Below are 27532 nucleotides of genomic sequence, written 5' to 3'. Positions count from 1 at the left end.
CTGGCTTGCTTACACATCACCTAAAATTTACAGTGTGTAATAAAACTGGCTGTTTCACATGGTTATCTGACAGAATCTCCCAACCTCTCTATGTAAACAATTACAAAAGATGAGAAGATGATCTAGTTTAATTTTAAATCTCTATAAGGCATGAAGGCTGGAAAGCAATATAAATGCTTAATCAACAATTGAGTCAAGTGTTCTCTGGGCCAATGTTGAAAATGGCCATACCTATTCCAAGATGAAGGATGGCAGGAAGATATTTTCCAGATCAGACTCTATAAGGCCAAGAGCTGAAGTGAGTGAATATGCAATCTACAGTATGAAGTTCAGCAGGTGTTCCAGTCGGGCAATATTGGAAGCAAGGCTCATAATACTGCAGTAATTTTGGTCAATGCTTTGCATTTCCCTCCCAGCTGAAGCAGCCAATGTTGTAAATCAAAACTATGAAACAAGTAGTTGTAATACTACTTACTTATGTACTAAAGGGGCCTGAATATAGAAAGTTCCTGCTAACCACTTCACTAACTCCCAGGTTACCTTTGAATCTTCAAAATCTTTAACAAGGGTCTCCAGTCCAAGACCTATGTGACTGCATGTGGCCATTTATTCCAATCTGGAATGAATTGGGTTTATAAAACAGATTAGAAAAATAATTCCCTCAGATTAACATAAGGTCTTTCAGATAACAGTAGGCCTTTCTAAGTCATTACCAGGCATTATCGTTTCTTGTAAATTTCAGGTTCATTTTTGTTGGCACAATACATAGTCTTAGAAAGAGAGAATCACTCTAATTTTTACAGCACTTGTCAGTCCTAAATTCATTACAACTTTATTTAATGTACACTAATGCTGCTTGAAAGCATGTTTTAGAGGTAAACGCAGCAGAAAAGGAATCAGATTGTGAATCAATCTTCTCAAATAAAAAGTGAAGCAAGATTAACAGATGGCAAGAAAAAAAAGCATCAGCAAAGCTGGTTATCAAGAAAAGAGGCAAAGCCTTGAAAAACGGATGAAGCAGAGAGTGCTTAATTATAGATTAAGAAAAGTTCTTACATTTTACTTAAAATCAGTATATTGATCTGTCAGGTAGCAAATACTTAAGGGTTTATTTGCATATGATAAGATTGACCTACTCCACATGGAAACCTTTTTTTGACGAGATATATACGGAAAAAAGAACTACATTCACATCAGAACAAATTGTTAACATATTGTATGCTGCTGACACTTGTTGATTAGCACAGCTGTTTTAATGGATCACAAATGCAGAGTGGCCCTTCTTATTTTTAAAAATGATATAGCTTATCTATGCAGCGTGTGTGGAGTTTAACCTTTATATTTATTTTGTAAGAAGGTGGTATCAGCCTTGAACTGTTTTTATTTTGTGTATTTTCAATCCAGTTGGACTCCCCTTGTGGCTGATACTGAATATTGCACCATTTTATATCACGCTTTAATATCCCAAGCCCTGTTGCTCCAAATAGGAAAGCTACTCTCCATTAAGTTCAACCTTCTCTTGTCTCCATAGAAACTAGAAGGCTAAAAATTATACATAGTACAATATTTTTTGCCATTTGTTAGGATTCATATAGTCTGTAACACGATCTTTAGATGACAGTTTATTGTACAAAAAAGACACAGGTGTGGTTTTAGAGTCTATGAAAATGTATAAATCTTAGGAAATAAAAAAGGGGCATTTAAGCGAACTGAGAGACCATGAGCAAGTCTCTGATGAGTCTGTCTTATCTGTATTGATGGTAGTTTATGAAGATAACCATAAGCTAAGTCCTCGGTATAGTGAACATCCCATTTTTCCTGAATACGGTACATATCCAATTGTGCTATATATTTTCTCAAAACTTCCAGGTGAGTTGCTTGACTAAAGCCATAGATGCAAAGATCACACAGACGTCAGTATCATCTTAAATGCTGCTGTGCAAGAGCTCTGTTATATACAGGGCCAAGAACATGAATGACACCTGGATTTAAAACACCAAAGTGATCTTTAAGGAGTTGTAAAACCTATGGAGGCTTTATGCAATCCATCTGACATGTAATTCAGATCAAATCAGTATATCATATTTCAGTTTCATTTATACACTATGAAAAACATGCTTGCCTTGTTTCAAAACACTCGTGTTTTCTTCAACAGCACACATTTATTGATATAATGGCTAAGTAAGAGTTTTGGTCTTAAACACAAATAACTTTCTCTTTGACCAGCAATTTGAAAAAAAAATTATTTAGTGAACTAAAGCATAAATATTTTAATTTTAAAACCTAACAGAAGGGCATTGTCCTCTATAATTCAATAATTAAACCATTAATTGCCAGTTTGGTTCATTTATTTAAGCTGTTTGCATCCATGTCTAGTTTTCCCCCACGTACTAAAGCAATATTTAACACAGATACAGCAACTTTTACATCAGAATCTGCTCCTGGAGTTCTCGGAAGAGACTCGTGTTCTGTACCTATTTTAGGCTGGCTCCAGACTGGTGTTTAGAACAGAAACAGCTTTGGTCATCTTGGATAATGATCTCTAGTGAGATCTACGCAGGGGGCAATGGGACCCTACTAATACTGCTGGATTTCTCAACAACCTTTGATACTATTGAGCATAGTATCTTTCTGAGCTGCATCTCAGGACTGGGACTAAGGGGTACCATGTTATAGTTGTTTGAGTTCTGTCTGGGGGTTGGTCAGAGAAGATAACGTGGTGGGGGGGCTCCTGCTCTGCCAGTGGCCATTGGCCTGTGTGGTGCCACTAAGTTCCATATTATCCTACTGTCTACATGAAGCCACTGAAAGGCTGGAAAAGAAAGTTAGGGCTAAATAACATCTGCATCTTGGTGACACCACAGCCATTATCTCCTGATGATCTGATACTATACAGCATATATAATCATATAGACATTAAATAGCATGGAAGATAAGATGGAACTCGGTAGAATGCCACAGGTCGATATATATCTATAACATATATCCATTTTCAATACTATTATTGCAACACATATTGACTGATCAGAATGCCAGTGAACTTTGTAATGTTAAATATAAAAAATGATTGTCTACATATGATCTAGCTTTCAAACCTCAAAGCTAGTTTAATTTCATTGAGCTTACTCTAGCCTATTTGTTGCTTATGTAAAGTTTTGACTACTCTGAAATGTTTTAATCCTAGACATATAAAACAAGACTCATATTATTAAAAAAATCACTGTAATATTGTAGATGAACATCTAGAGAAGAAACTGTGGCTCAGTGGTAGGGCATCTGTTTTGCATCTAGAAAGTGTTAGGCTGAATCACTCCTATCTCCAGTTAAATGGATCAGGTAATAGGTCAACTGAAAGGCCTCAACTGAAACCCATTGCCAATTAGAACAGATAATACTGACACTGATCAACCCAGTATAAGGCAGCTTTGTGTGTTTATTTGTCTGTGATTTTAGAGTTCTGCACTAAAGGTATATTTAGAATTGTGCTCAAATACATTCAGTTTTGGATCAAATCCTGTTGGTATAACAGTAGAATTATGTGTTAAGAGTTGCGAGTTCAGGATAATCTTTTTTCCTGCTACTTCCATTTCAGCTTTTGGCAGATTGCTAGAGGCTTTACTTTTTAAAATTAGACAAAATCTATGGTAAGTTTCTAGTGGAGGCTTTTACATGGTTGAACTGGAAATTGTTCTGATGTTGAAATGTGCTGTCAAAAGTATTTAATGTCAGGCTTGTTTTCTTGTGTCCATTTTCTGCAAGTATTGTATCATTGTAAATCATTATTTCCTGTGCCAGAAATTAATACTTTTCTGATTTAGCTTTCCTATGCACACTTACCAGGAAGTAATGCCCAGTGAACAATGGGAATTGTTTCAGAGTAAATATGCATAGAAGCAACCTATTTTTAAAAGCACATGAAACTGCTAGATGTGTATTTAATTGTTCAATTTATGACTCTGAACTTTTAAATGCTGGGGAAGGCAGTACTTCCTTTAAAATTTCTTGCTGAAATGTTTCATCACAGTTATTTATTTAATTACACATTTATTTATTTAACTATCAACAATACTGTAATATTGTGGTGTGGCTTTAACTATTCCTAAAACAGCAAAAAGAAAAATACATAAATTACATGAAAAAAATAACCCAAGGGCTAACTCTCCATAAAACTAAAAGTGACAAGCCATCTCAGAACAGCCTTAAAAGAACCAGCAAAAGACTGATCATAATATTCTCAGAAAAGGAAGAGACAACTAACTGCAGGGGAGGGAATCAACACAAAGTTGCATGAACATTTTTTTCATAAAAGAAATGCTTGTTTGCTATGATCTGCTGCTGGTTTGGGTGTCCTTCAGAAGTTCTTTCAGCTACATTGGGAACCATTTATCCCTGAACAGCTTGTGTTCAACTGGGGAAAAAATTTAAAATAACCCACCTGTGTGGTTTGGACCCAACTATGCAGGTCTTTCAAGCAGCATTTCTTTGAGTGGCTGTTAACATCTTGGGATAGATCTACAAGCCCAGCCCACATGATCTCAGTTATTTAAATATTCTTCCAGCCTTATGGGAGCCACTTGTGCATAGTCAGGTTTCAAACGGCTGGTAGAACAACTAAAGGGTCCTCAGTGGTATGTGTTTTCTCCAACATCTGCCTGTATCAGAGTATGTAGTAATTGCACATAAGAATTCATACCAGCTTTTTCTCTTGCTTGTTTCTTCTCTCTTTATTAAAAGTGGATCTCCGCATGTCGGTTAATATTTGTGGTTCTAAAAGCTTCTGTAAGTACAATATGCTCAAGCTATCATTGAATCTTTAGGTTTGCAAAAAAAAAGGTCTCTAATATGAAATAGTTGTAACTGGGAAATGGCAGGTTTCTAGCAATCAGGCTTGTACAGCAAAGACTGCAGACTTGCTATGAGAAACTTAGAAAACAGAAGGGTCTGGATTCACACAGCTTAGAGGATGTCCCAACTTTTGCTGCCAGGCAGAGATATCAGGGAGCTGCTTCTGCAGGCACTTCTGGCTCTGAGTTTTGACCTGCCTGTTGTTCACCCTGTAAAACCTACAGGGGCCCTGGCTGCTCCAAGCCCAGCCCTTGTTGGTTCCCAACCTGGTCTGGGCTTACTGGGCTCTGCTCATCCCCTGAAGACTCATTGCTCTCCAGAGGATGGCCCAAGACAGAGGATAAAGCCTTTTACGGCACAACTGTTTTATTATTACTTTTATATCTTGCCCTTTCTTCAAGGAGCAGATGTAGGTTATATGCTGTGAGATGGTGACTTACTGACTTCAAGGCTGAGCTGGGATGAGAACCCAAACCTCACAAATCTGCTCAGCATTCTTGCCGCTGCTCTGTTTTTATGGCTCCATTTTGTTCCTGAGGCTTACACGTCTGCTCGAAATATTGTTTGCCTGTAAATCCTATCTGTGAGCTTTCCAAAGACATACTGAATTGTTTGTCTGATCCATTTGAGTGTTTACTGTATTATCACTAACCAAGAGTTTAATTTCAGCATGTTTATAAAATGTGAACTTTATTTACAAAATTCTATCTTCTCGAGGAAAAAAATCATGGGAACTTCTATGAGTCTTTCATATGTATTTTTCCATACTGCATTTAACTCCTATTCCTGAAAGGACACGATAGACAAACATAAATAAATTGGACTTGTTTATCCAACATAAGCCCATAGCTATTAATACTCAAGCCTAATAAACTATATAACCTTAATTCTTGGTTAGACAAAATGTAATCTAAGTCACTAAAATGTTGAGAGAGAGTCTACAGTGCTGTGAAGATGATCTTTGTTGTAATATTGCTAAGTTTCCTCTTAACAAAATGTAGTAGCTGAGAGGCAACCACAGAGAACATTTTCTGTAAGCATTGTTTTACGAATTTGTGAATATAGATAGAATAATTAAGAAGTTATTATCACCAAAGCTAAAATAAATAGAAGAATCTTGAATTAGCCATTCAGTTATTTAATACTTGCCAGAGGGTCACACATGTTAATATCTATTCAGTGAGGTGTGCTCTTGCTCACAAGCTGTATAATTGGAGTCATATGATTGTGAATAGATAACTCACAACCTATGGATCCATACATTTCCCTGTTATGATGAGCTGATGTTTCTAGACAGAAGTGTAGTAACATATACATTGGGTGTTTTGTGCTGGATGTTTATATTAATTGGTGTTTTGAAGTGAAACAGTAGGTGAGTTAGTAATGCAACACGTCCCAAAACCCTTTTCTACCCCCTAAGAATTGGAGAGGCAAATTAGTGTATTGTTTTCATCTCACAGCACCACTGTGATAAGAAAAGCTATGTAACTAGAATATCTTCCAGAATGTAGCACAAATCAAAACCCCTTTGTACTATTATGGTGAGAGGAGACGTCCTAAACTTTATTTTATATGGGAATGGATAAAAAATTTTGGGAAAGTCACAGCTTTGCTTTATTTTTTCTTTCCGTCTTTTTTGCATAGCAGTTGACAACTGAGAGCCAATATGGTATAGTGGTTTGGAGCTTTCTTTCTCTCAGACTAACCTGCCTCGGAGTGTTGTTCTGAGGTCAAAATGGCAGAGAAAAGAACAACATAAGCCACTTTGGGGGTCCATTGGGGAGAAAGGCAGAATGCAAATAAATTAAACAAAAATAATGTTTGCTTAAAAAAAAACAGAAAAGTCAAATAAAGACTGAGGTAAGGAAAATTTTGAGTGAGGAGGGGTTATGGCAGGCCAAGCAGGAGAGCGTGGCAGTGTGTCCTGGCAGCATGGTTTGGTTTTTTGGTGGGTTGAGGTTGCGCGGAAAAATGGGGAGGGCTTGTAGCGAGATGGCTTGGTTTGGGGAGGGTGAGAGATGTGGGGGGAATGGTAGGGGCTTCTGTCAGGACCTGTGGGAGCTTGGGTTTAGGGGGGAGGTGCATGGGGAGGTTTGCTGCCCCTGTTCTAGTGGGGCGGCTTAGGTTTTGGTGGGTGGAGAATGCATGGGGGAATAGGAAGAGTTCTGGAAGACTGGCCTGGAGGACTTGTAGAAGGCTGGGGAAGTGGAAGATGCAGGTGGGGTAATGGGTGGGAGGCTTCTGCCAGGACCCGCAGGGGCTTGGGGTAGATGGAGGCTGGGCAGGGAAGTGTTGTTGTCAGGCCTGGCATGGAGATCAGCTTACTGCCAGCCTCCCTACAAGGGGCGTTGGTTGGAATGTCACTGGTAGACTCAGCAGGGAGGGCAGCTTTCTTCCTCTGCTCCAACAGACTGGATTGTATCTTCAGGGTAGAGGGAAGGGGGAGGCACTGTTGGGCCCCACAGGTGGGCTGCTTCCCATCACTGCTCTGGTGGGATTTTTGTTTGGGTCGGAGGAAGGGTGGTTGGAGAAGGTGCTGGTGGGCAAGGAGGCCAGCCAGCATGTCGCTGTTTTGGTCATGACGATGAACCATGAACCAATGGGCAGTCCTTGAACACAGGACAGTCCTCCATGCCCATTGGTTGAGGGTTTGTCGTTGCAACACTTTGCATATTACTGAATTAGATAATGTAAAATGTTTGTTATGCCACTTGCTCAGTTGGTAGTTTGTTTATAAAGTGTTTTATAATTTACTTAAGCCTTACAAACACCTCATCTTACAAATGTAATGAGATATGATTGAGGGTTTCCAGAAAACACTGAGTATCATGTTGTATGCTATCTTTACATTGTTTTATCAATTTACATTGAATTCTATTTTATGCAATTTATTTGGGGAAATATGGCTAGATATTACTTTTTAATATGTATTTTTCAGGCTTTTATATGTTTTCCACCTGTTTTGGGGTAAATTCATATAGCACCTGATGACTGCATCAACAAGGGAAAATGTTCACGTATGAAACGGTCACAACAGACAGTTTCTATAAAGCTTCAGAGTTCTTTAAACTCTGGCTATTTAATGGAGGCATTTCACGTATCCAACTGCAAACCATTGAGACATCCCAATCATTGTCATTGTAATGAGACATCAAGCAGTGCATATGCATGTGTGTATTAGCCATTTCTGAAATACTTCCCTGATGTAAACAATGCCTCTCTAGTTATTAAAGAATCGTCCAACAAAAGGATTTGGATGTATTCCAGTCCATGTCTATTGGTGATGTAGTCCCATATGGTAGCATAGAAGATTTTTTAGTAAATGTAAATTGGAACCAGCTGCTTTGATGTTGTTGGTTGATCAGTAATACTGATAAAGGAAAACCACATTCGCATTTGTAAAACTCAAATAATATACCAGGAGGATATTATGCAAAAGTATGGCCACAAAAAGAATATTTTACTTTGGCAGTCAAATTGTTTTGTGTATCTAAAATATGTGGTTCATTTTTAAAGCAACTGATTACTTTTTGTGCTATAGTATTATTGCTTTCTGAAAGCTGTGAACTGCCCAGTAAATAAGCTACACAGTACTGACACTGCACAAAAACCCATCTGATCATGCTCTGCATAATTAATAATGGATTTGAAGACTTCAAAGTATGTAAATTTGAATATCAAATTACTTGTAACCTGGCATGTTGTCATCTAATACTGTGTTTATTTTATTTGCATCTTCATGTTACTGTTCATGTTGTACAGAAGGCCCTGAAGGGTGACAGTACTGCCCTGAATATTTATTTCAATCCCACTTTATTTATATCCCACTTTCTGCCAAGTGGAACTTAAAAGCAGCTGACAACACTATTCTCCTTTCCTCCATTTTCTTACAACAACCTTGTGGTGTAGATTAAGCTGAGATAATAACAGAACCAAAGTAACACCATGAGCTTCGATGGTAGAGATTCAACTCTTCCATATGATCTAGCCCACTCTGGCTTGAAGTTCTCAACATCACTATGTAAGTGATTACATTGCAGATTACAATCCAGGATCTAAATAGCTACTTAAAGCAAATCGGAGGATTTAGGATTAGTGATTTATTATTGCTGTACCTGTTCTCAACACCTTATGTGATGTTTCTACAGAATTTCAGGATGTGTTAACATAAATAACACATGCCATTAGCAAGTGTGGTCTGCAGCGTTATACTGTGAACTCTGAAGTTTACTGTTCCTTAGAGATGCCCCTATCTGGACTAATAAATTTTTGGAATTGCTCTGTGATTTCACAGATCAGTATCTTTGTAAGAGTAAATGCTTACATTCCAAAGTACAGATTTTTGTGTGTGTGTTAAGTATTACACTTCAGTGCCTGGGTTGGTTGCAACTCAGGGCAGTTATCTAACGTAATTTTCATGTTCTTTGGTAAAGTGCCTTTTTAAATATGTTGTTTTCTAGCAGGCTTTGAATTTTCAAGCAACAGGGCAATTGCCTACAGTGACAGAAATGGGTTTAGTAGGGATTATGTTCTTCTCTCCCATCTCCAACTGGCTTGTCATAAATGACAATAACAGGAGAAACTGAAGAAAACACTTGTAAAATAAAGAAATACCTTTAAATTAGTTTTAAAATGAGGCTGTTGAACAGCCCGTTTGAACTTCTGCAAGACTCTTACATCCAAGATTCCAAAGTGTTAACATGGGTGATGTCAGAATGGCTACAGCGTTTGATTGGATAATAAGGCAAACAACACCCTTGAGGGCTATACTGCAAAATGCAGACCTCCCTCAGGTGAGGAAGTGCAGTATGGGAGTTGCCAAGCATATTGCTCCTGCAAGATTGTGGCAAAACCTTGATAAAACAAACTCTTGACCCTTTGCGGGTCATGTGCCTGAGATGCTTCCATCTTCTGATGAGTGTTTAGAAAAGCAGACACACTGTCAAAGAACAAACCAATGGATTATGAATTGAAATTGAGGGGCTTTCTTTAAAGCCATACATTCTAAAATGGACATCCAGAATAACAAACTCTTGATGATCCTGATCCTGATTAATCATTAATCTTCATACTTCATAATCTGTTTTAAGACGGCAGGCAATAAATTAAATTAATTAAAGAAGAATGTGAGCTATGCTACTAGTTTCAATAACATATTTTTTACTGAGATGCAGATGTATATACAAAAATAATAATGGCTCGCTTTGCCTACTTGGAGTTACCAAGACTAGGGCACCTTCCGCACACGCAAAATAATACGTTTTCAAGCCACTTTCACAACTGTTTGCAAGTGGATTTTGCCATTCCGCACAGCTTCAAAGGGCACTGAAAGCAATTTGAAAGTGCATTATTCTGCATGTGCGGAATGAGCCTAGGTGTAATGCTGCGATGTCAAACTCATCAACCATGTTATAAAATGTAATATCCAACTGTATTGCTACTGCTTAATTACAGGGATTTTCTGAGCCTTCTCTCTTTCCTGTTATCTCAAGAAAAAGGATGTTTCTGCATATCACAGTGCTGAAACTGACTCATGGGGCTGAATCCAAGGTACGATCAGAGAACTTTGCTAATGGATCTTTCCTGCCTCTTTTTTCCTGCTGATTCCAATGAACTTGCTGACAATGCTGTTCTTGTGAGTCAGAGGAACTTGAGCAACCATGTGTGGTGGGAAGTAGGTCAGTAATTGTAAGGTGACTGACAAAAATATACCCATTTGTGGAAGTACTTTAAAGAAGCAAAAAATCAGGCTTGGATCCAGTCTATACTTTCTGTGCATAGGTAGTAAAACTTTTGTTTGTACAGAGTTGAAGATTTCTATTTTCCACTTTTCTTTTTGCCACCAACTGGCAAAAACAAGGATGAATTAAGGAACATTCCAGGGAAACAATGTAGTTCCATCTCCAGCATAAACTATATTTGTAATTGCATTTACAAATAAAGTGATGTTTTCACTCAAAAATATTCGGAATGTAATTTTATCTGCCATTTTATACACACGTATTAGAAGAAGAAGTGTTTTTCAAAAGTTCTGTTCGTTCTCCTAAGAACAGGGGTGGGAGGAGATAAAAGCTCAAGATTTCTGCATGACTTCCAAGTTCCTGGAAATATTACTTCTCTGATGATGACCACATGTCATTGCTTTGCTGACATGTTCTGCTACTGATTGCTTGGGCCTGATTGTGATTGGAATGGTACTAAATGATGTACTTGTTGGTTAACTTGCAAAATGCAAAGGTCATTCTGCTAAAGTGGTTGCATGTTAGCTTAATGCACAAACCTGTGCACTGAACGTTAAGCATCATCCCTTCTTCACCCCCTTATCAGTAAATACTGGTTTCTGTATTGATTATTGTAAATCTCCTTATCCAACAGAATATTTGTCCATGTAGCCATATGAAACAGATGCCTACTTCCTGAAAGGGCTATTAGCTTCCTTCAGAACATTTAAAATGAAGTGGTATGATATCTTCTCTTCATTTTTATCAAGGCTACACTGAGAGCCACAGTAAAGCACATTTCAATAACACAAAGGTTAAATCAGTTTAATTCTAATACTGGAAAGCATAAATGTGTTATGCACTATGTTTTTTAAAAGTAAGTAAACAATGCGTAAGCAGTAATCTTAAAACATCTGCGAAACACCATATGATTACTGATGTTTCAGTTTAGTAATAATTGTCCAAATGCCTAATTGTTCATTTATAACTAAATGGCTTTAACTTATTAGTGCTGCTTTTATGCAATACAGAATTGATAGTAAAAAGACAACAAGCTTTATTTCCAACTTGGAAAAAGTAGATGGGAAAAGCAAGTACTTTATGGTGCAGCCCAAAGCTGACCTACACCTTTCTAAATCAATTGAAGTCAATGAACTCAAAAGGCTGTAACTCTGTTTAGGACAGCACTGTGAGAATCTTTTTTGATTTTATGATGAGTTTTTTTACTAGACAATTTGTGACTATGATAGCTTGCTTAAAATACACTGAGTGTGTGCAATATGTGGATCGGTCACATCATGTGATTTCTGCTGGCAGCCGTTCAGCCAGCATCTTGATTTTAACCTTGATATGCACAGAATATGAGGGACAGAATATAAAGTATCTTTGCTGGACTGCAAAATCATAAGGAACAGAGGGCACCTGTACACCACTGCTTTCTGTGCTTTGCTAAGGTTTTAGCCTTATTGTATCACAATATGTCCCTGTCTTCCTGAAGGGAGAATGGGTCCTTCCAAACTTCCTAATTCCAGCTCCCAAGGAGTTAAATACTCTCAACCAGCCTTACATAGGATTTAAGCTGTTTAGACAGGCAAGGTCGAATTTAAAGCGCATCAGCCCCTGGTCTAGCTTTTGGGAGTACAAGCAGAGGGGTTGCTGTGCTTTGGGAACAAACCCCTTGGGATGCGGGGGCACAGATGGAACATTTTGTTGCCTTTTTCCAGGTTGCAAAGAATGGGCAGGGGCTTACCTTTCATCTCCCCCACCTAGTCCTGGCTGGCAAACTGTAATCTCTGTTGCATTATTGGAGCTTGAGCCTGCATTTTATTTAGTGGAGAGGCTGAGATCACAAGAGAGGATTTTTATTCCAATGCTAAAGACGCAAGGTGGAAAATCCTCCCCCACCCCCAGAATGAGGCAGCAGGATCCAAGTCCCAACGAGCTGGTCTCTTTGACTTTGGAGGTGCGCTATTGCCCTTTTAGGTTGTTCCCCTGATGCAGCAGAGTAGGGCTTCCTAATTTAAACGTGTTACACGGGGACATAGTGGAGCAAGGTTAGCGTTAACTAAGAACATTTCATTTCAAGACAGGCCCTCCCCCCCCCCCCCTTCCACAATTTCAACAGCTTTAAGCCCCTAACTAGTGCCAGGTAGATACAGATATATTGCGGGGGGGGGGGGGGGTGATGAAATATTCCACTGCACTGCAACTTACTGGCAAGGAAATCTGCTTGTAGTAGTCTCCTTTACCATGAGGCAGGGGTAGATCTAATTGCCATCTCGTCTCCGGAGGAGGGTGGGTGGGTATAATAATCTTCAAAGCAACCCTGTCAATGACCTGGAGTAGTTACTTGCAAAAAGCAGGGGGGGGGGGGGGGGGCCACCAGCAGCAACACTGGCGGACCTCAGCAGTTTCCCGTAACTAGTAGCGAGTGACCCGGGAAAGCTGGATGGTATTTTTCTAGAAGGCTGCAAGGCTAACATGTGGAGTGGTATTTTCCCAGCCTCCCTCTTCCGCTCGCCTCTCCCCGCCCGTCTGTAGTGAAAGTTATAAGATGCAATAGCGTTTCTAGGCAGCCACGTACTATTGCATAACACGACCCCACTCCCTCCCTCCTCTCTCTCTCTCTCTTTTTTAAAATACGCTTCTCATATTTGCTCACACTTCTGCCAGCGAAGTTTTAATGAGGCAGCCATGGTAACTCACGGCTTGCAGGAAGCCCCTTCCAGCGAGAGATGCTCGCGGATTCCTCCGAAATTTAGGGGCAGCCTGTGCAGTTTTCACACAAACCCGGGCTTGATTTGCAGGGCGATGCTTACCTTACTACGTTGCCTTACAAATCAGTCACGGGCTGTTCAGTTGTTCCTTTGCGATGATGCATCTCTCCCGGCTCACTTCTGCAAGCTTGCAGACCAACGATCCACTCTTGCAAGAGCATCTGCTGCAAGATAACACCAAAGGTTTTTTTTTTTGAGCTGGGGTGAGAGCCCCTTCCCGGAGACTTGGGTCACCCCCGACCACCACCACTGACCGCCTCCTCTTCCTCCTCGTTAGATTTCGCAGCGAAATATTAATTCAGCCGTGACTGGAGGGCAATTGTCAGAGCAACAGCAGCAGTCGCGCAGTCTTGAAAATGTCCTCATTTACTGCACTTGCCTTCCATGAGATATCAGATCCGATAAAGCGGAGGGGGGGGGGGGCACACAGAAAAAGAGGCTGCTATGGGGCGAAAGCTGAAGAGGGGGGTGGCAGGACTCTTTCAAGCGGCCGCCGTTTCAAACCCAGACTCCCGACCTGTTCACTTTGAAGCATACTCTGTAGCCGTCCTGGCTTGCGGGCGGAGGATTCGGGCAAGCTCAATTCCTTGCTACTTTTGGAAATGCATGAGGGGAAAGGCGCGCGTGCTGCTTTGCTGGCGCTTGGGTCGTGTGTGCGTGCGAGCGCGCGCGCGCGTGTGTGCCTCTCTCTCGCCGGAGGAGAGGCGGAACTGGCGCGCGCTCTCCGCTAGGGAGAGTCCGCGGGTTCCCTCCGATGCAGAACTTGTTGAGTTTGGCTCCCAGTTCTGAGCATAAATGGGCGCTCAGAAAGAGGGGAGGAACGGAGAGAGGGAACACCAGTCACAACACAGACTGGAGGAGTCACATGGCAGCTTCTTCGGCACCTTCAAAGGTGTGTGCGGGGAGGAGACTCTTGACTCTATTTTGCACATTGGACGGCAAAATCCATGTTCTGGGGCCCTTGAATTCTAGATGCTGGTACAGGATGAAAGTGGAGTAGTGTCGAATTTTCAGGGCGTTTACAATGTAGTACTGATTTCTGTGCAAAGGGCAAACCGCATATGGTTTTGTAGTCGTTTTTCTATAAAAGGAAAGGGGGACAAAAACCATCTGCTCATCTGGAAGGCCCTCCCCTAATGCTAGCTGTAAGAGAGAAGGGGGTGAAGGGCATGTTAGTGCATGTGCATTCTCGCAGTGCATTTAAAAACTCCAAAGCAGAAGGGACCTGCCCAGGCTACCTTTGATTTTCCTGTAAGGCTCTTTGCTGCCATAGTTTGATAGACAAGTAGCAGGATCCTGAACTTATGTATTTAGAAATATTTAATAAGATATTATTAAGCACTGCTTAAGACTGTTTAAGTTGGATTGAGTGTTATTCATAGTGCATCTTGAATAAATAAAATTTGCTTGTAGAAAGGGGGAGGGTTTTGTATTACTTTTCTGCTGTTCAAACGTCTAATTATTGTGAGACCATCATCAGAAGATTGCTACCAGTACTTTTTTTTGCTTATTAATACTGGCTGTTGATGGAGTTGAGGAGATTCATCAGTCCTGATTCTTTAAATTACCCATGTACATGTGCATGCATATATTTTTCTACCTATGTGCTCTGCAGGGAGCAGCAGTGGCGTAGAAGGTCAAGAGCAGGTGCACTCTGATCTGGAGGAACCAGGTTTGATTCCCAGATCTGCTGCCTGAGCTGTGGAGGTTTATCCGGGGAATTCAGATTAACCTGTGCACTCCCACACACGCCAGCTGGGTGACCTTGACCTAGTCACAGCTTTTCAGAGCTCTCTCAGCCCCACCCACCTCACAGGGTGTTTGTTGTGAGGGGGGAAGGGCAAGGAGATTGTAAGCCCTTTTGAGTCTCCTATAGGAGAGAAAGGGGGATATAAATCCAAACTACTCCTCCTCCTCCTCTTCTTCTTCTGATGGCAAACTGTTGGGCAATTGCTAGGTTGCTAGCATTAATGCTCTAGTCCTCATGCTCTGTGGCAGCAGTCATCTGTGCTGTTGTTCTTGTGGTTGGTCTCCAAGACATATCATGTCATGTGTGTTATGATATTAGGTGATGGCAGATCACGTATTAAAGACATATGTCATCCCATTATTAGATATCTACTCAGATCAGGTAAGTTGGCCCAACCCTAAGGTAATCCTAACTAATGTTTGGAGAGACTTTCCGCTGTAGCAGGAAGAAGTAGTCACAATAACACTGAACATTCTTGCCTTGAAAACCCTACCAGGGGATCAACATGTCAGATGTAACTTGACAGCAAAAACAAGCTGGTAGTTTTTCCATAATAATTTTCCAAACTCTTTAGTGGCAGTTTTTAGTTCACTTTATAACCCATTTCTGCATATCAACACAAGTCTTAACATGCTGCTGGAAACAGGGAACCTCTGCCGAGTCATATTCACAAGTTTCTTGTAGGTCTCACAGGGACAGACCAAGGGGGAAACGCGCCTGGTGGGCTGGTGTGTCCTCCGCCCCTGCCATGGCCACACCCCGGAAACGCCCTCGCCACACCTCCGTCCCATCAGAGCTCCGCCTCTGAGGTCTCATATTCTAATAGCAAAGTTGGCCTAATCTTTGGATGCCTAAATCCAATGACTGAAGCTGTGCCCGAGCAAGACAGATCTTTCTACAAATCTGAAAAGGGCCCTGAGTTTGCAGAAATTTTTTTTAGTTAAAATACATTGGGGATTTTTAAAAATTGAAAAATGAAGCCCCCTGTAGCTTTGAGCAGCTGATTCTGTCAGTGAGTGTTACTAGACATTTGCAGCATTCCAAGGCTTGGTTCTGGCAGTAAAAAAAAAAGTGGGAGGGGAAGAACCCTTTCCAGGCATATTTTGGCATTCGAGGGAGAAATCATTGGGGCCAGGCCAGACTAGGGTTGTCAAATTCCTGGAAATTTTGTGATGAAGACTGAAGGGGGCAGGGTTTAGTGAAGGAAGAGGCCTCAGTAGAGTACAATGCCATAGAGTCCATCTTCCAAAGCAGCCATTTTCACCAGATCACTGTTTTCTGGAATTCAGTTGTAATTCTGGGGGAGCTCCAGCTTCCACCTGGAGGTTGGCAACCACAGGCTTAGCAGCAACCACTAGAATCTAGATGATGTGATATTACCCAACTTGCATGATTTAACCAGGCCAGTCTGCTTGCTCCTGTTCCACTGCAGCTACCATATGAAAGCCAGTGTGGTGTAGCAGTTAGAGCTTCAGAGGATGTTCTGGGAGTCCCCGGTTTGAATCTCCATCTGACTGTAGAAGTTCATTGGGCAATTTTGAGCCAGTCACACATATTCAGCCTAACCAGCCTCACAAGGTTGTTGTGTGGATAAAAAGGATGTAAGCTCGCTGGAGAAAGGTGAGGTATACGTGAAATAAATAAAAATATAGCTGAAAATGGAAGACAAATAAAGATAGATTTGTCAGAGAATGTGGAATGAATGAGGCAGGGAAAGGTGAAAAGATATGGGTGTTGCCAAGACGACAGAAAAGAGAAATAGTGTGGGTAGCAAAATACAAAGGAATGTGAGGTGCCATCCCACAAATATTTGAGGGTTCCATGCCATGCAGGTGGGCTGTTCCAGTGTCCAGCATCATACAACAGAGTCAGTTTACCTATGTAGAAGCTGCTGGAGGGAGGAGAGCTTAAGACAGAGGGGCAGATGAAGCTAGTTTGGCTGTTGAGTAGGAAGGAGTTACAGTTACCACTCCAGGTTAGGAATTGTAAGAGATTAGGAGGGTGGAGACTGAAAAAGGTGGATTTTGTGGAGAGTAGGGATCTCTAAAGGGTACAATGCTATAAACTTCACTGTCTAAACTTCAGCCATTTGCTCCATGGGAACAAAGATTACTAACCAGGTGGAAGTCACCTGAAATTGCATCTGTTGTCCAGATGACACCAATCAGTTACCCTGAAGAAAATGGCTGCTTTGGAAGATAGACTGTGTGGCTTGTTGAGGCTACATCCTTCCCAAAACCTTGCCCCCCCCCTCCCTTCGGCTTCACCCCTAGATCTCCAGAAATTTCTCAACCTGTAACTGACAATCCTAATCAAGGAAAGAAATAAGCAGGAAAACAGAAGAGGCTATGGGGGCTTTTTTGAAAGAGGAAATAGTGGGGGTTGGGAAAATGAGATGTGTCCATCAAGTCCTAGCGAGTTCCCACTAGTCTTTCACAGTTAATTGGAACTAAGTGCTGTAATTTCCATCCTCTTGCCTATAAAGTATATTCCACTCATCTGCATACCCTATCTTCCTAAGTGCTATTTAGAACACACACACAAAATTATGTGACATAATGAGAGTTCACTTTATGGAACTTCTAGTGAATCATAGGGCTGAAACCTCATCAAATCAATCCTTCCACCACAGTCACCTTCCCTATTAAGATAGAAGCTTGCGATTAGCTTCTACATTCTGCTATGCCACAGGCAAAAAGCAGGAGTGAATATGGGAAGCATACAGTTATTATTATATAGTTCAAGTAAACCAAACTGTAAAGCAACATCAATTTTCAGGGCCACTGACCAATTTAATGTACAAGAAACATGTTTGCCCAATTCCAGGTAAGTGAATGAGTGAAATTTGATAATGTAAAACAAAACCAGATATTGGCTTACTGAATTTTTAAATTGCGTGTTAGTGTATTATATTAATAGCTCTGACAGTGTCAACAGTGATTTTTTTACTGTATTTCTTTAGTCTGAGGGGAAAAAATACTAGTATCACATGTAGGTGGCACAACTGGATACCTTAAATTTTTTCATACTTTTCGTGTGCTAAAACTTTGTTTAACATGTTCATTGTTTTGCTGGAATTCTGTAATCTCTTGCTTGTTTATCAAATAGTCCAAATAGACTTCATAATATTGAAGTCCATGTATGTAAGATTGGGCGCTGTATCCAATGGTTGAGACCATGGTGCTGTGTTGGAGCACCTGCTTTGCATGCAGAAGACCCAGGATCAATCTCAAGTTGAAACCATCAGTTAGTAGGTGATGGGAAAGACCTTGGCCTGAACCTTTAGAGAGCTTTTGCCAGTCAGAGTAGACAAGGCTTACTTTAACAAATCAACAGTCTAGACTCCATATAAGGCAGCTTCATGAGTTCTTGTATCCACAGGGTTTGTAGAGCGTTCGCAATTTTCTGTAGCTTTTTGGTTCTCCAGTTTGGAGTGCTATGGGGGTAAAAATAAAATGCTTTTGACAAAATGTTTGGTAGTTAGTAAATGTTATCATAAAATTGATAAAAATGGCTGATTTATATAATTGGTTCCCTTTTTTTTCTCCTTCCTAATTCATGCATTTCCATAACAAGAAAAATATTAATTGGTTTTTGGGATGTATTTCTCACCACAGTTTCACTTTTTGGGGCAGATTACTTAGAGAAGAGGCTCTATAATTTTGTCCTTTTAGGATTTACTACATATAGTTTCCTTGTCGTAAACCAAAAGCATCATAATCCTACTGATTTTACACTGGGATGACTTTTTACCCCACCCAGTAAATCCTATTTCAAACCCAAGTCTATAAAATACTGTTCCAGAGAAGCATTTTTTAAGTCTTTGGTGAAAGACAGGTCCTCCTTAAGACTCCTTCTTATATGCTTCCCCGAGAGAGAGAGAGAGAGAGAGCTGTATTTGGGGATAGAAAAATTTCTCAGATTTAAAAAAAATGTTATTTCTAATGTGGTTATTTTGTGAAAATAACTTTTTTGAGTACTGTGAAGCCCAAATGAGTTTTCACTGCAAAAAAAAAAATCTGTTTCAGGACATCTTTTAAACATCAAGATAGATGAATTTTGGCTTGGGGTATAAATATAAGTTTGTGTGTAAGTTTTTTTTGTTACACATGTTTGCTAAAGTTAAACATATTTGTTTTCTAGTAAATTAAATCTGTTCTTCCTAAGAACTTAATCCGAAGTCTCTATTCATGCAGCCTACATGCCTTTTGTATTGCACTGTTACATCTGTATAGAGACAAAAAAGGCAATTCATGAAGTTAATGGATTTCTGCTTGCAGTGTATTTAATGAAGACAGTCAGACAATCCAGTAATATTTTGTCACTCCAGTACTATGGGATAAGTTTCCTGAGTTCTCCAGAATCATGTTTAGAATATAGTGGGCAAAGTAGTGTTTAGCTATAAGGTGTGAAATAAAAGCCTGTGCTTTAATGTTCATAATTCCCTGAATTAAAAATATATGACTCCTGAGATCATAGCAATGCTATGATTCTTTGCCCATCCCCACCCCCAGCCAACAGAACCCTTCAGGTCCAGATGCCTTGTGTTCCTTTGTCCATAGCATCTCCTTTTTTTCAAATGATTCATTCTATTCCAGTATATTTGGACTCCCTGTTTGACCACTTTTCTAACACCCTTCTGTCTTCCCTCATAGCATATTACTTTCATTGGCCTTCATTGTTATGAAGTGTTTTACAGCCCTCTCTATTGTCCTTTGATTTATTTATTTACTTTGGAAAAATTATACCCTGCCTTTCTTTCCTCATAAGGTACACCAAGGTGGCAAACAAAGTAAAACATGTATAGTAAGATGGCATCTTAAAAAAATTAAAACCAACAAAAATACATTTAGTCTGTTGATTGGAGGGCATAATTAAAACAATTAAAACTAGAGCTAAATAAATGCAAAAATATATAAATAAATGCAAAAATATATAAACAAAAATATATAAACAATAAATAAACACAGTTGTTTATGACACCATGGTGTCAATGACACCAATGACACCATGGTGTCATTGGGCAGGAGGGAGCATAGGCAGAGACACCATGGATCGGCGGGGGGCAAACACTCCCCCACCCCTCCCCTCCCCTCCCCTCAGGCCACGTCTGCGGCCTGCAGCAGTTTGCGCAGCCTCATGGACCGGAGCAGGCTGCTTTTTTAGCTTTAAAAAGGCACATGAAGGGTGTTTTGGGGTTGCGGGGTTGCGCCACCTGGTTGCCATTTTCTCTTTCTATGGGAGGAAGGGATCACTAAGAGATCACCAAATGGGGAAGAAAGCTTCACTGCAAAAGAGCTGAATTATGTTTAACTACACAAATGAGCAGCTGAGAGAAGACTGGAGACAGAGACAAGGCCAGTGAAGGAACGTCTCTTCCTTGGGTCTTGTACCCACCCCCAGTCTCTACCTGGCTGCTCGCCTGTATAATTAGCTAGGAAAATGCAGTATGCAGGCTAACACAGCCAGCAGCAGTTACGGGAAGGGAGGGGAGCCAGTGCACACCCAGGCCACTGGCTCCCAAGGAAGATCCCTGGCTTGTCCCAGGGTAGTTATGCCCCTGATACTATCTTGTTCTCTTACAAAAGAGATATCCAGAAATGTTTAATTATACTGCAGTTTTAGCCCCTTCATAACAGTGGCCTGAACATTTCTTTATTGTACAATCTGTAAAATGATAGTAATATTCCAAAAGGTTCCTGTTGATTGGAGGGCAATTATTGTCATCGTTCTTGTTTCTGTTTTTTTCAGTTCTGTTTGTGCATAATGTGCCCTGCAACCATCACCTGCTTCTTATTGTTTGGGCAGCTGGGAGGTGCTTGTATCAGTCCACTGTTTGCCATAATGTGATCCTAGGTAGGCAGTCTCTGCTTCCATTGGGAAAATTAGCTGCAGAGGAGGGCAAGTGGGGGTAAGTGGAATTAATAATCCTTGTTTACTAGAATAATCCTGGGTGAAAACTCTCAAATAAACTGGCAGTTGTACAATTAAACTGGGTTTTATTAATAACAATTATTAAGAACATAAGAGCCTGCTGGATCAGACCAGAGTCCATCTAGTCCAGCACTCTGCTACTTGCAGTGGCCCACCAGGTGACTTTGGGAGCTCACATGCAGGATGTGAAAGTAATGGCCTTCTGCTGCTGCTGCTCCCGAGCACCTGGTATGCTAAGGCATTTGCAATCTCAGATCAAAGAGGATCAAGATTGGTAGCCATAGATCGACTTCTCCATAAATCTGTCCAAGCCCTTTTTAAAGCTATCCAGGTTAGTGGCCATCACCATCTCCTGTGGCAGCATATTCCAAACACCAATCACACGTTGCGTGAAGAAGTATTTCCTTTTATTAGTCCTTATTCTTCCCCCCAGCATTTTCAATGAATGCCCCCTGGTTCTAGTATTGTGAGAAAGAGAAAAATTTATCTCTGTCAACATTTTCTACTCCATGCATAATTTTATAGACTTCAATCATATCCCCCCTCAGACGTCTCCTCTCCAAACTAAAGAGTCCCAAACGCTGCAGCCTCTCCTCATGAGGAAGGTGCTCCAGTCCCTCAATCATTCTCGTTGCCCTTCTCTGCCCTTTTTCTATCTCTTCGATATCCTTTTTGAGATGTGGCGACCAGAACTGAACACAGTACTCCAAGTGCGGTCGCACCACTGCTTTATATAAGGGCATGACAATCTTTGCAGTTTTATTCTCAATTCCTTTCCTAATTATCCCCAGCATAGAGTTTGCCTTTTTCACAGCTGCCATGCATTGAGTTGACATTCCCATGGAACTATCAACTAAGACACCCAAATCCCTTTCCTGGTCTGTGACTGATAGCACTGACCCCTGCAGCGTATATGTGAAGTTTGGATTTTTTGCCCCTATGTGAAAACAAGGAATATATTTTAGCCAATGAGCACACACGTGCAAAGAATACAAGGGCTGACAAAGAGGAACAAGGATGGAAGTTGAATAGGGTTTCAGAGATGGGTGATTATTACCAGTCTTGAAGGGACATCTAGCGAAAGCAGGGCTGAAGGGTAAAATGACCAAAATTTCCAGGAGCTAAGAAGAAAGCCCACATGCACGCACGCGCACATGTGTGTGTGCACACACACGGATCCAGAACACGCACACACTATGAATGGCCAAGAGACCAATATTTATAACCCAAAATGGGTCTTGAGGCAGTATGAGTCAAGCTGACAGGAAAGCCAGAGACGAAGAACTAATTGCTTTTCCAGCGTTCCAGCAATAAGATAGGAGATCCTTGGTGAGTTGTCAGGACCCAATAGAATGCCTGGACTGTTTTCTTGAATACCACTTGATTGCTGGAATGGGTGCAGATATGGTAAGTAATGGTCTGCTCGGAGCACTGATTAGATCACTTTAGGGTGACACAATCAATATTAGTTAGCCCCATTGTCCAGCCTGGCACAACTCAGGGACAGGGGAAAAGTTCAGCTGGCAACCAACTTTCTTCCTATTCTTGATACACAAGATGGATCCATTTTTTGTAGAACAATGTCTTTTTCTTGTACCACCAGCTGCTTACAATAGAGGGAAGGCATGGCAACCCCATCTGAACTTTTTCAAATAGTAATCTTCCCACAGTTCTGCCCCCCTGTTTCCGACTGCCTTTGCCTTCTTTCTCCAGGTTATGCTCTCAGTCTGTTGCTCTTCCTGACCCATTTGTTTTGGGGCATTTTGTCCCTTAGCTTCTGGCCCTCTAAAAAATCTCATCCTTGTTCTCAGCTTCCTGTTATGAGAGGTTTTGTTCCTAGAGAAAGTGATAAGGTTCCTCTTTCCATTCTGGAATGTAAACTACTTTTGTGAGCAACTGATGTTTTTTCTTTTGCAACCACATTATTTTTTATTTATTTATTTATTTATTAATTCGGCTTTTATACCGCCCGATCCCCGAAGGGCTCCGGGCGGTGAACAGCAAGGATTCAGAGACAACAGGAGCAAAACACATATACAATATAAAGACATAAGCTCCATCTCATGTCAGCACTAAAATAACCTAAAACCAGCGGAAACAAATTAATACATAAAAGCATAAAAGCAGGCGTCCAACCTCAAATTTAAAACCTACCCCCAGAAAAAAGGGGGGGACGGTAGGCCCCTCAATATGAGGGGACCCTGATGTAACAGCCCTGAAAACCAGAGGGCAATAAGGAGCAGTAGGGGGCACCATATCAGCGGCCAGACACTCCAAAGGCCCGGTGGAACAACACAGTCTTACAGGCCCTGCGGAACTCACCCAGGTCCTGCAGGGCCCGGACAGTTGGAGGAAGGGTGTTCCACCAGGCCAGGGCCAGTGCTGTAAAAGTCCTGGCCCGCGTGGAGGCCAGCCGCATCATAGAGGGGCCAGGGATCACCAGCAAATTGGCCTCTGCTGATCGCAGAGGCCGAGTAGGGATATATGGGGTGATGCGGTCCCGAAGGTACGAGGGTCCCAGGCCGCACAAGGCCTTAAAGGTCAAAACCCACACCTTGAAGATGATTCGGAATTCGACTGGAAGCCAGTGCAGCTGGCGCAACACAGGCTGAATATGGTCTCTAAAGGCGCCTCCTGTGAGCAGGTGAACGCCCGCATGCTGGACCACCTTTAACTTCCGAATCAAACGCAAGGGAAGGCCCGCGTAAAGCGAGTTACAATAGTCTAGCCTGGAGGTGACCGTTGCATGGATCACAGTGGCCAGGTCCATTTGGGAGAGAAAGGGGGCCAGCCGCCGGGCCTGGCGAAGATGGAAAAATGCAGTCCGGGTTGTAAGGGCCACCTGGGTCTCCATAGAAAGAGACGAATCCAGGTGGACCCCCAGACTGCGGACGGAGGAGGTCGGCGCCAATGAGACCCCCTCCCACACCGGAGGCTGGAAATCCCCAGCTTCTCCCTTGTGGCCCAGCCAGAGGACCTCCGTCTTCGATGGATTCAGTTGCAGCCTGCTCTGTTTCAACCAACCAGCTACCGCCTCCAAACAATGCTGGAGAGCCACAGGGGCGGCGATCGCTCCCCCCTCCATCAACAGAATGAGCTGAGTGTCATCAGCATACTGATGACAGATCAGCCCAAAGCTCCGGCCACCAGCTGAGCAAGTGGTCGCATATAGATGTTAAATAACAGCGGGGATAACAGTGCCCCTGAGGTACTCATAATGAAGCCCGGGCACCACCGGGAGGCTTCATCCTGCACCTCACTTTGCTGGCTCCGGCCCCGAGAAACGAGGCAATCCACTGAAGGACAGTGCGCATCCCAGAGGCGCTGCCAGGGTCAAAGGTCGTGATCGACCATATCAAACGCTAACGGTAAGATCTAACAAAACCAGCAGCGCCGATCCGCCTCGATCAAGCTGTATCACGGGCGCATCCGTGATGGCAGCGATTTGAGCAGTCTCCGTCCCATGCCCAGCACGGAAGCCGGACTGGAAGGGATCGAAAGCCGATGTGTCATCCAGGAAACCCTGAAGCTGCTCCAGCACCACTCTCTCAATTACCTGCCCAAGAAACGAAAGAGTCCAGACGGGGGGGGCGGTGGTGGCCAAGATCACTCGGCTCTAACGATGGTCTTTTAAAGAGGGGGCGGACCACTGCCTCCTTCAACCCATCCGGAAAGACTCCTTGCTCAAGGGAGCCATTGATGATATTCAACAGATGGGGTCGTAGCTCCTCCCGGCAAGCTTTTATAAGCCAGGAGGGGCACGGATCCAGAGGACAGGTAGTAGGTCTAACAGCAGCCAAGGCCCTGTCAACAGCGGCATCGGAGAGCAGGGAGAACTGGGCCAAACTTGGGCCCGAAGACGGCAAGGGAGCCTCCAGTTCACTAATTGTAGACAACGTGGCAGGAAGGTCCTGGCGGAGCGACGTGACTTTATCTGCAAAAAAGCTCATAAAAGCCTCACAGCCAACAGCCAATCGATGATTTGTGGACCTCTCTGATAAGGAGGTCAAAGACTGAATTATCATACGCTGCCAGTGTTGAAGGCTCTACCACCTGTATAAGATGGGATAATTTGTGTGTGTGTGTATGAGTGGAACAAGCTTTGAATCACTAGTTGTTTTCAAATTGATAAGGGACATATGGGACATGTGGGACATAATTTCTGCTACATATTTTGTTTTTTATTCAGTTTGAAGATATAAACTTGATAATGAAGTGAAAATATTTATCTGTGGCTTCAGATATTTCCATTTCAAATGTCTTAGATCTCAAAACCCCTTTGTTCTTTATATAGGTTGAGGGATTGCTTACATAGTAAAGATTCTCAACAGATGTGAAGTACTCCACAATTCAAATCATTATGCAGTCTGTATAGTTATGAAATAAACAAGGATATAAGGATCTTGGAAACTGTGATATATGGTACCCTAAATGGCTGCATTTTGCTGAGATTTGAACAACCATTTAGCCTGTCACCATTATAAATGATTTGTACCTTTTATAGTCCTGTTCTGCATTTCAGAATGTTTTTGACCATCTGAAAAATAATAAATCTTTTCATTTGTTCTGAAAGAGCAAATGTAAAATTATTTTCATCAAGTTATTTTGTAGGGACTGTATTATGAGCAATTCATGTTTTAGATGTACAATTTGTTTTGCTTTTCTTTCATTATGCGGTAGTATAATCCTTTTGGCTCCATGTTGTGATAACAAATGTTGAAAGATCATGGTCCTGTAACTAATATTCTAGACTGCAAAGTAAGCATTAAGGGGCATCACCATTGAGTGCCCTTTTCTAAATGCCTTTGGTGAGAGAACAGAATGGGTATGTAGTGAATGTTTTCATAAACTGGAATTTTCTGCTGCTGCTCCTTACCCTTTCACTTCCAGTCTAGAAGTTAAGACTGTTGTCCACCTACTGCCTCACCATGTGGGAGTGATGTTTTTATTTCCTGTCTATTGGTTTTAACTCTGTTCTGATCTTTTTTTTTCAGACAAACCACATATTTTATTGCTTTACTGCTGGCTTATTTATTCACTGATTTACCTAACTGCTGTTTGCATAGGGCTTGTGTGAATGTTTTATCTGTTTTTATCTTGCGGTGTGCTACTTTGTCTATTGTTTTAATAACAGAAAGTTCTTCCTAAAATGAATGAAGGTCATGCTTGAAAAAACAATTGGTGATTGCATCATTGCACAAGCACCCACCCCACTAGTGTCAAATTTAAGTCAGGCTTTATATTATCTGATTTGTAGTTGCTAAAAGAATGAAGTGTAATTGGGAAATCAGCAGTTCAATATCATGTAACCATCAACTGATCATTAATTGGCTGCAACAAATAGTGCTTTCTTAGCTTCAGTCCTCCTTGTGTTATCCATGCTGTTTTTCAAGAGCTGGCTTATGCCCAGGGACACTGTATTGTCTAGTCATACCCTCTGTTGATCTGTCCAGAACAATCCATGGTCTCAGTTAGACTGCTGTAATGTACTTTTTGTTGAAGTACCCAGAAACATCAACCCAGAAACATCAGCTGTTTCAGAATGCAGCAGCCCAATTATTGTCAGGGGGTAGCCAGCATAAAGATATATTGCTTGTATTAAAACAGCTACATTAGTTGACAGCTTGTTTCTAAACCAGTTCAAGGTGCTAGTTATGACCTTCAAAGCCCTTTGTGGTCTAAGAGATATATATCTAAAGGACAGTCTCTCATTTAGCTCTGTGGGCTAACTGCAATCCTCAAGCTTACACCTATTGATGGTTACCTTAAGGAATGTGATTTTATCATGCTTTTTAGTGTAATCCACCCTGAGACTATTGGAAAGGGTGGGGAATAAATTGAAATAATAATAATTATTATTTCTAAAAGGATAGGAGTAGGTTAATCATTTTCTGCTATTAAAAAAGCAAAATGTAATAAAACTTATCTGACTGATTTTGTTTTTCTCAAGCACTCTGGGTAGCCACGAATTTACAATATGTGAGGTTGCAAAAACTATATCCTTCTCACAAACATGTCTTTATATAATTTTAAATAATTTTCGTTTTAAAATACTTAGTTATTTAATTTATTGCTGCATAGGTTTTAAGGGATTAAGTTTTTATATGCTGATCCGTTGATTTGTTGATTTGATTTGTTGATTTGCTATTCGTTGGAACAGCCATGTTGTGAGCCGCCTCGAGCCCTTCGGGGATGAGGTGGCCTATAAGTTTAATAAATAAATAAATAAATAAATAAATAAATATATTTTCTGTATATTTTAATTGGCTAAAATTATTATTTTCATTGTTCAGGAACAGTGAAGTATAAATGTGTCTTTCTTTCCCATTTGAGTAATTATTTGAGAGTATGATCAGTTTTGATAAGAAGGAATGCCAAACCCCTTTATGTATTCCAAAGAAAATGCCATGAGAGGATATAGAAATATTGATTATTTTTGGAATATAAATTTATACATCTGAGTAAAATAATATTTGTATTCCCAAAGTTTTAAGGTTTTCCTTTTC

The 27532-nt window shown here is 41.2% G+C and overlaps 2 protein-coding genes across 13 annotated transcripts in view; one reads left to right on the top strand and one right to left on the bottom strand.

The window, feature by feature from the left end:
• INSYN2A (inhibitory synaptic factor 2A) overlaps nucleotides 1-14012 on the bottom strand; it is a 138223-nt gene extending 124211 nt beyond the window's left edge. For 5 of the 11 annotated variants that reach the window (XR_007245250.1, XR_007245251.1, XM_048505447.1 and 2 more), the window contains exon 1: nucleotides 13385-14012. The gene's annotated coding sequence lies outside the window, so the exon portion shown is untranslated. Of the gene's footprint in view, nucleotides 1-12779; nucleotides 12860-13384 lie in introns of those variants that run through there. The other 6 variants (XR_007245252.1, XM_048505452.1, XR_007245253.1 and 3 more) reach the window with 5 other exon arrangements.
• Nucleotides 1-27532, top strand: part of DOCK1 (dedicator of cytokinesis 1) — a 508395-nt gene that overhangs the window by 218057 nt on the left and 262806 nt on the right. The gene's annotated exons all lie outside the window — the stretch shown is intronic.

The sequence above is a fragment of the Sphaerodactylus townsendi genome, linkage group LG08 (assembly GCF_021028975.2).
Source record: "Sphaerodactylus townsendi isolate TG3544 linkage group LG08, MPM_Stown_v2.3, whole genome shotgun sequence".
Classification (NCBI taxonomy): domain Eukaryota; kingdom Metazoa; phylum Chordata; class Lepidosauria; order Squamata; family Sphaerodactylidae; genus Sphaerodactylus; species Sphaerodactylus townsendi.
Note: the sequence above shows the minus strand (reverse complement) of the source record. Positions and strands in the feature narration are given on the sequence as shown.